Raw genomic sequence first — 9,367 nt, 5'->3', positions numbered from 1 at the left:
TTCTCAGTACTGTATAATGACGAAGCTCTGGTAATAGCTGTTTTCAAAGTGTCACTTGTTCCAGTTTCATGTGATGCTGTCACTGATGGTGACTTTGTACTCGACAATGAAGAGAAAGTAGTTGCTCTGATGGTTGACTCTTGAGGAAAATCATGGGTGATGTCTCCAGAACCCTCTGTTCCTGTGGGAATGAGCAATGATGATGTTTCCGGTTTAAGGGTTGATCCAATTGAGGTAAGAACTGAATCAGCCTTTATAGTTCCACTGCTAATTTCTTGATCCTTACTGTCTGAAACAGCAGATGATGTAACCGGAGATGTTGCAGTTGCTGTCTCAGTGCTAAACAGAGAGGTTTTAGACGAAGACTGCGTGGACATGTCTTGGGTTTGGTCACCTGAGCCATCTTCATCTGTTATTGAGAGAGTATAACTTGTCTCTGGTGTAGCTGACAATGTTTCTGTTTGACTTGTGGCAGTCACTGATGGAGTTTCAGTGTTTAACATTGAGGACGGAGTGGTTGCCTGAAGTAAGGACTCTGCAGGGAAATCTACACTGCTGTCTCCAGACTTTTCAGCTTGAGTGGTTGGTTGAACTTCCAATAATTCAGTTCCAGGGCCCATGGTTGGTCCACTGAATGAAGGAATGGACTCCACCATTGTAGATATATTGCTGATAGAATCATCATCCATTCCCGTAACAGAGGATTTAACAGATGCCCAACTTGGAGACATTGTCATTGAGCTTGTGAGTGTCTCATCAGAGGATGGCGAAATGGATGGTTCTCCTGTAAATGATGGCAGTTTTGTGACATTTATGACGGAAGAGATATCAGTGTACATGTCAGATGTTTGGTCACCTGAGCCATCTTCAGCTGCTTTAGTGACCATGGCACTTTGTTCCGTCTTATCAGTTATTGCAGAGACTGAGGACCTCTCTGTCTGAGCTGTGGTAGCACTGGCTTGTTCCCCAATGGAAAGAACAGTTGATTTCTCAGTGCTAAACAACGAAGAAGATGTAGGAACCGTAGTGTCTTTGCTGGACATTTTAGTAGTTTGCTCTACTGAGCTCTCTTCCTCTAATGTTGGGAAACTAGGACTTGTCTCTGGTGTAGCTGATGTTTTACTTGTTACACTTGTCGTAACAGTATCTTGAGTTTTAGCTGATCCCGATGTTGGTTTCTCAGTACTGTATAATGACGAAGCTCTGGTAATAGCTGTTTTCAAAGTGTCACTTGTTCCAGTTTCATGTGATGCTGTCACTGATGGTGACTTTGTACTCGACAATGAAGAGAAAGTAGTTGCTCTGATGGTTGACTCTTGAGGAAAATCATGGGTGATGTCTCCAGAACCCTCTGTTCCTGTGGGAATGAGCAATGATGATGTTTCCGGTTTAAGGGTTGATCCAATTGAGGTAAGAACTGAATCAGCCTTTATAGTTCCACTGCTAATGTCTTGATCCTTACTGTCTGAAACAGCAGATGATGTAACCGGAGATGTTGCAGTTGCTGCCTCAGTGCTAAACAGAGAGGTTTTAGACGTGACAGACGAAGACTGCGTGGACATGTCTTGGGTTTGGTCACCTGAGCCATCTTCATCTGTATTTGAGAGAGTATAACTTGTCTCTGGTGTAGCTGACAATGTTTCTGTTTGACTTGTGGCAGTCACTGATGGAGTTTCAGTGTTTAACATTGAGGGCAGAGTGGTTGCCTGAAGTAAGGACTCTGCGGTGAAATCAACACTGCTGTCTCCAGACTTTTCAGCTTGAGTGGTTGGTTGAACTGCCAATGATGCAGTTCCAGGGCCCATGGTTTGTCCACTGAATGAAGGAATGGACTCCACCATTGTAGATATACTGCTGATAGAATCATCATCCATTCCCGTAACAGAGGATTTAACAGATGCCCAACTTGGAGACATTGTCATTGAGCTTGTGAGTGTCTCATCAGAGGATGGCGAAATGGATGGTTCTCCTGTAAATGATGGCAGTTTTGTGACATTTATGACGGAAGAGATATCAGTGTACATGTCAGATGTTTGGTCACCTGAGCCATCTTCAGCTGCTTTAGTGACCATGGCACTTTGTTCCGTCTTATCAGTTATTGCAGAGACTGAGGACCTCTCTGTCTGAGCTGTGGTAGCACTGGCTTGTTCCCCAATGGAAAGAACAGTTGATTTCTCAGTGCTAAACAACGAAGAAGATGTAGGAACCGTAGTGTCGTTGCTGGACATTTTAGTAGTTTGCTCTACTGAGCTCTCTTCCTCTAATGTTGGGAAACTAGGACTTGTCTCTGGTGTAGCTGATGTTTTACTTGTTACACTTGTCGTAACAGTATCTTGAGTTTTAGCTGATCCCGATGTTGGTTTCTCAGTACTGTATAATGACGAAGCTCTGGTAATAGCTGTTTTCAAAGTGTCACTTGTTCCAGTTTCATGTGATGCTGTCACTGATGGTGACTTTGTACTCGACAATGAAGAGAAAGTAGTTGCTCTGATGGTTGACTCTTGAGGAAAATCATGGGTGATGTCTCCAGAACCCTCTGTTCCTGTGGGAATGAGCAATGATGATGTTTCCGGTTTAAGGGTTGATCCAATTGAGGTAAGAACTGAATCAGCCTTTATAGTTCCACTGCTAATGTCTTGACCCTTACTGTCTGAAACAGCAGATGATGTAACCGGAGATGTTGCAGTTGCTGCCTCAGTGCTAAACAGAGAGGTTTTAGACGTGACAGACGAAGACTGCGTGGACATGTCTTGGGTTTGGTCACCTGAGCCATCTTCATCTGTATTTGAGAGAGTATAACTTGTCTCTGGTGTAGCTGACAATGTTTCTGTTTGACTTGTGGCAGTCACTGATGGAGTTTCAGTGTTTAACATTGAGGGCAGAGTGGTTGCCTGAAGTAAGGACTCTGCGGTGAAATCAACACTGCTGTCTCCAGACTTTTCAGCTTGAGTGGTTGGTTGAACTGCCAATGATGCAGTTCCAGGGCCCATGGTTTGTCCACTGAATGAAGGAATGGACTCCACCATTGTAGATATACTGCTGATAGAATCATCATCCATTCCCGTAACAGAGGATTTAACAGATGCCCAACTTGGAGACATTGTCATTGAGCTTGTGAGTGTCTCATCAGAGGATGGCGAAATGGATGGTTCTCCTGTAAATGATGGCAGTTTTGTGACATTTATGACGGAAGAGATATCAGTGTACATGTCAGATGTTTGGTCACCTGAGCCATCTTCAGCTGCTTTAGTGACCATGGCACTTTGTTCCGTCTTATCAGTTATTGCAGAGACTGAGGACCTCTCTGTCTGAGCTGTGGTAGCACTGGCTTGTTCCCCAATGGAAAGAACAGTTGATTTCTCAGTGCTAAACAACGAAGAAGATGTAGGAACCGTAGTGTCGTTGCTGGACATTTTAGTAGTTTGCTCTACTGAGCTCTCTTCCTCTAATGTTGGGAAACTAGGACTTGTCTCTGGTGTAGCTGATGTTTTTCTTGTTACACTTGTCGTAACAGTATCTTGAGTTTCAGCTGATCCCGATGTTGGTTTCTCAGTACTGTATAATGACGAAGCTCTGGTAATAGCTGTTTTCAAAGTGTCACTTGTTCCAGTTTCATGTGATGCTGTCACTGATGGTGACTTTGTACTCGACAATGAAGAGAAAGTAGTTGCTCTGATGGTTGACTCTTGAGGAAAATCATGGGTGATGTCTCCAGGACCCTCTGTTCCTGTGGGAATGAGCAATGATGATGTTTCCGGTTTAAGGGTTGATCCAATTGAGGTAAGAACTGAATCAGCCTTTATAGTTCCACTGCTAATGTCTTGATCCTTACTGTCTGAAACAGCAGATGATGTAACCGGAGATGTTGCAGTTGGTGCCTCAGTGCTAAACAGAGAGGTTTTAGACGTGACAGACGAAGACTGCGTGGACATGTCTTGGGTTTGGTCACCTGAGCCATCTTCATCTGTATTTGAGAGAGTATAACTTGTCTCTGGTGTAGCTGACAATGTTTCTGTTTGACTTGTGGCAGTCACTGATGGAGTTTCAGTGTTTAACATTGAGGGCGGAGTGGTTGCCTGAAGTAAGGACTCTGCAGGGAAATCTACACTGCTGTCTCCAGACTTTTCAGCTTGAGTGGTTGGTTGAACTTCCAATAATTCAGTTCCAGGGCCCATGGTTGGTCCACTGAATGAAGGAATGGAGTCCACCATTGTAGATATACTGCTGATAGAATCCTCATCCATTTCCGTAACAGAGGATTTAACAGATGCCCAACTTGGAGACATTGTCATTGAGCTTGTGAGTGTCTCATCAGAGGATGGCGAAATGGATGGTTCTCCTGTAAATGATGGCAGTTTTGTGACATTTATGACGGAAGAGATATCAGTGTACATGTCAGATGTTTGGTCACCTGAGCCATCTTCAGCTGCTTTAGTGACCATGGCACTTTGTTCCGTCTTATCAGTTATTGCAGAGACTGAGGACCTCTCTGTCTGAGCTGTGGTAGCACTGGCTTGTTCCCCAATGGAAAGAACAGTTGATTTCTCAGTGCTAAACAACGAAGAAGATGTAGGAACCGTAGTGTCTTTGCTGGACATTTTAGTAGTTTGCTCTACTGAGCTCTCTTCCTCTAATGTTGGGAAACTAGGACTTGTCTCTGGTGTAGCTGATGTTTTACTTGTTACACTTGTCGTAACAGTATCTTGAGTTTTAGCTGATCCCGATGTTGGTTTCTCAGTACTGTATAATGACGAAGCTCTGGTAATAGCTGTTTTCAAAGTGTCACTTGTTCCAGTTTCATGTGATGCTGTCACTGATGGTGACTTTGTACTCGACAATGAAGAGAAAGTAGTTGCTCTGATGGTTGACTCTTGAGGAAAATCATGGGTGATGTCTCCAGAACCCTCTGTTCCTGTGGGAATGAGCAATGATGATGTTTCCGGTTTAAGGGTTGATCCAATTGAGGTAAGAACTGAATCAGCCTTTATAGTTCCACTGCTAATGTCTTGATCCTTACTGTCTGAAACAGCAGATGATGTAACCGGAGATGTTGCAGTTGCTGCCTCAGTGCTAAACAGAGAGGTTTTAGACGAAGACTGCGTGGACATGTCTTGGGTTTGGTCACCTGAGCCATCTTCATCTGTTATTGAGAGAGTATAACTTGTCTCTGGTGTAGCTGACAATGTTTCTGTTTGACTTGTGGCAGTCACTGATGGAGTTTCAGTGTTTAACATTGAGGACGGAGTGGTTGCCTGAAGTAAGGACTCTGCAGGGAAATCTACACTGCTGTCTCCAGACTTTTCAGCTTGAGTGGTTGGTTGAACTTCCAATAATTCAGTTCCAGGGCCCATGGTTGGTCCACTGAATGAAGGAATGGACTCCACCATTGTAGATATATTGCTGATAGAATCCTCATCCATTTCCGTAACAGAGGATTTAACAGATGCCCAACTTGGAGACATTGTCATTGAGCTTGTGAGTGTCTCATCAGAGGATGGCGAAATGGATGGTTCTCCTGTAAATGATGGCAGTTTTGTGACATTTATGACGGAAGAGATATCAGTGTACATGTCAGATGTTTGGTCACCTGAGCCATCTTCAGCTGCTTTAGTGACCATGGCACTTTGTTCCGTCTTATCAGTTATTGCAGAGACTGAGGACCTCTCTGTCTGAGCTGTGGTAGCACTGGCTTGTTCCCCAATGGAAAGAACAGTTGATTTCTCAGTGCTAAACAACGAAGAAGATGTAGGAACCGTAGTGTCTTTGCTGGACATTTTAGTAGTTTGCTCTACTGAGCTCTCTTCCTCTAATGTTGGGAAACTAGGACTTGTCTCTGGTGTAGCTGATGTTTTACTTGTTACACTTGTCGTAACAGTATCTTGAGTTTTAGCTGATCCCGATGTTGGTTTCTCAGTACTGTATAATGACGAAGCTCTGGTAATAGCTGTTTTCAAAGTGTCACTTGTTCCAGTTTCATGTGATGCTGTCACTGATGGTGACTTTGTACTCGACAATGAAGAGAAAGTAGTTGCTCTGATGGTTGACTCTTGAGGAAAATCATGGGTGATGTCTCCAGAACCCTCTGTTCCTGTGGGAATGAGCAATGATGATGTCTCCGGTTTAAGGGTTGATCCAATTGAGGTAAGAACTGAATCAGCCTTTATAGTTCCACTGCTAATGTCTTGATCCTTACTGTCTGAAACAGCAGATGATGTAACTGGAGATGTTGCAGTTGCTGCCTCAGTGCTAAACAGAGAGGTTTTAGACGAAGACTGCGTGGACATGTCTTGGGTTTGGTCACCTGAGCCATCTTCATCTGTTATTGAGAGAGTATAACTTGTCTCTGGTGTAGCTGACAATGTTTCTGTTTGACTTGTGGCAGTCACTGATGGAGTTTCAGTTTTTAACATTGAGGACGGAGTGGTTGCCTGAAGTAAGGACTCTGCAGGGAAATCTACACTGCTGTCTCCAGACTTTTCAGCTTGAGTGGTTGGTTGAACTGCCAATGATGCAGTTCCAGGGCCCATGGTTGGTCCACTGAATGAAGGAATGGACTCCACCATTGTAGATATACTGCTGATAGAATCATCATCCATTTCCGGAACAGAGGATTTAACAGATGCCAAACTTGGAGACATTGTCATTGAGCTTGTGAGTGTCTCATCAGAGGATGGCGAAATGGATGGTTCTCCTGTAAATGATGGCAGTTTTGTGACATTTATGACGGAAGAGATATCAGTGTACATGTCAGATGTTTGGTCACCTGAGCCATCTTCAGCTGCTTTAGTGACCATGGCACTTTGTTCCGTCTTATCAGTTATTGCAGAGACTGAGGACCTCTCTGTCTGAGCTGTGGTAGCACTGGCTTGTTCCCCAATGGAAAGAACAGTTGATTTCTCAGTGCTAAACAATGAAGAAGATGTAGGAACCGTAGTGTCTTTGCTGGACATTTTAGTAGTTTGCTCTACTGAGCTCTCTTCCTCTAATGTTGGGAAACTAGGACTTGTCTCTGGTGTAGCTGATGTTTTTCTTGTTACACTTGTCGTAACAGTATCTTGAGTTTTAGCTGATCCCGATGTTGGTTTCTCAGTACTGTATAATGACGAAGCTCTGGTAATAGCTGTTTTCAAAGTGTCACTTGTTCCAGTTTCATGTGATGCTGTCACTGATGGTGACTTTGTACTCGACAATGAAGAGAAAGTAGTTGCTCTGATGGTTGACTCTTGAGGAAAATCATGGGTGATGTCTCCAGAACCCTCTGTTCCTGTGGGAATGAGCAATGATGATGTTTCCGGTTTAAGGGTTGATCCAATTGAGGTAAGAACTGAATCAGCCTTTATAGTTCCACTGTTAATGTCTTGATCCTTACTGTCTGAAACAGCAGATGATGTAACCGGAGATGTTGCAGTTGCTGCCTCAGTGCTAAACAGAGAGGTTTTAGACGTGACAGACGAAGACTGCGTGGACATGTCTTGGGTTTGGTCACTTGAGCCATCTTCATCTGTTTTTGAGAGAGTATAACTTGTCTCTGGTGTAGCTGACAATGTTTCTGTTTGACTTGTGGCAGTCACTGATGGAGTTTCAGTGTTTAACATAGAGGGCAGAGTGGTTGCCTGAAGTAAGGACTCTGCGGTGAAATCAACACTGCTGTCTCCAGACTTTTCAGCTTGAGTGGTTGGTTGAACTGCCAATGATGCAGTTCCAGGGCCCATGGTTGGTCCACTGAATGAAGGAATGGACTCCACCATTGTAGATATACTGCTGATAGAATCATCATCCATTTCCGTAACAGAGGATTTAACAGATGCCCAACTTGGAGACATTGTCATTGAGCTTGTGAGTGTCTCATCAGAGGATGGCGAAATGGATGGTTCTCCTGTAAATGATGGCAGTTTTGTGACATTTATGACGGAAGAGATATCAGTGTACATGTCAGATGTTTGGTCACCTGAGCCATCTTCAGCTGCTTTAGTGACCATGGCACTTTGTTCCGTCTTATCAGTTATTGCAGAGACTGAGGACGTCTCTGTCTGAGCTGTGGTAGCACTGGCTTGTTCCCCAATGGAAAGAACAGCTGATTTCTCAGTGCTAAACAATGAAGAAGATGTAGGAACCGTAGTGTCTTTGCTGGACATTTTAGTAGTTTGCTCTACTGAGCTCTCTTCCTCTAATGTTGGGAAACTAGGACTTGTCTCTGGTGAAGCTGATGTTTTACTTGTTACACTTGTCGTAACAGTATCTTGAGTTTTAGCTGATCCCGATGTTGGTTTCTCAGTACTGTATAATGACGAAGCTCTGGTAATAGCTGTTTTCAAAGTGTCACTTGTTCCAGTTTCATGTGATGCTGTCACTGATGGTGACTTTGTACTCGACAATGAAGAGAAAGTAGTTGCTCTGATGGTTGACTCTTGAGGAAAATCATGGGTGATGTCTCCAGAACCCTCTGTTCCTGTGGGAATGAGCAATGATGATGTTTCCGGTTTAAGGGTTGATCCAATTGAGGTAAGAACTGAATCAGCCTTTATAGTTCCACTGCTAATGTCTTGATCCTTACTGTCTGAAACAGCAAATGATGTAACCGGAGATGTTGCAGTTGGTGCCTCAGTGCTAAACAGAGAGGTTTTAGACGTGACAGACGAAGACTGCGTGGACATGTCTTGGGTTTGGTCACCTGAGCCATCTTCATCTGTTATTGAGAGAGTATAACTTGTCTCTGGTGTAGCTGACAATGTTTCTGTTTGACTTGTGGCAGTCACTGATGGAGTTTCAGTGTTTAACATTGAGGGCGGAGTGGTTGCCTGAAGTAAGGACTCTGCGGTGAAATCAACACTGCTGTCTCCAGACTTTTCAGCTTGAGTGGTTGGTTGAACTGCCAATGATGCAGTTCCAGGGCCCATGGTTGGTCCACTGAATGAAGGAATGGACTCCACCATTGTAGATATACTGCTGATAGAATCATCATCCATTTCCGTATCAGATGATTTAACAGATGCCCAACTTGGAGACATTGTCATTGAGCTTGTGAGTGTCTCATCAGAGGATGGCGAAATGGATGGTTCTCCTGTAAATGATGGCAGTTTTGTGACATTTATGACGGAAGAGATATCAGTGTACATGTCAGATGTTTGGTCACCTGAGCCATCTTCAGCTGCTTTAGTGACCATGGCACTTTGTTCCGTCTTATAAGTTATTGCAGAGACTGAGGACCTCTCTGTCTGAGCTGTGGTAGCACTGGCTTGTTCCCCAATGGAAAGAACAGTTGATTTCTCATTGCTAAACAACGAAGAAGATGTAGGAACCGTAGTGTCTTTGCCGGACATTTTAGTAGTTTGCTCTACTGAGCTCTCTTCCTCTAATGTTGGGAAAC

Source organism: Notothenia rossii (assembly GCF_949606895.1).
Source record: "Notothenia rossii genome assembly, chromosome: 6".
In the NCBI taxonomy this organism is placed as follows: domain Eukaryota; kingdom Metazoa; phylum Chordata; class Actinopteri; order Perciformes; family Nototheniidae; genus Notothenia; species Notothenia rossii.
The sequence above is the reverse complement of the archived record's forward strand: the minus strand, read 5'-3'. Positions refer to the sequence as shown.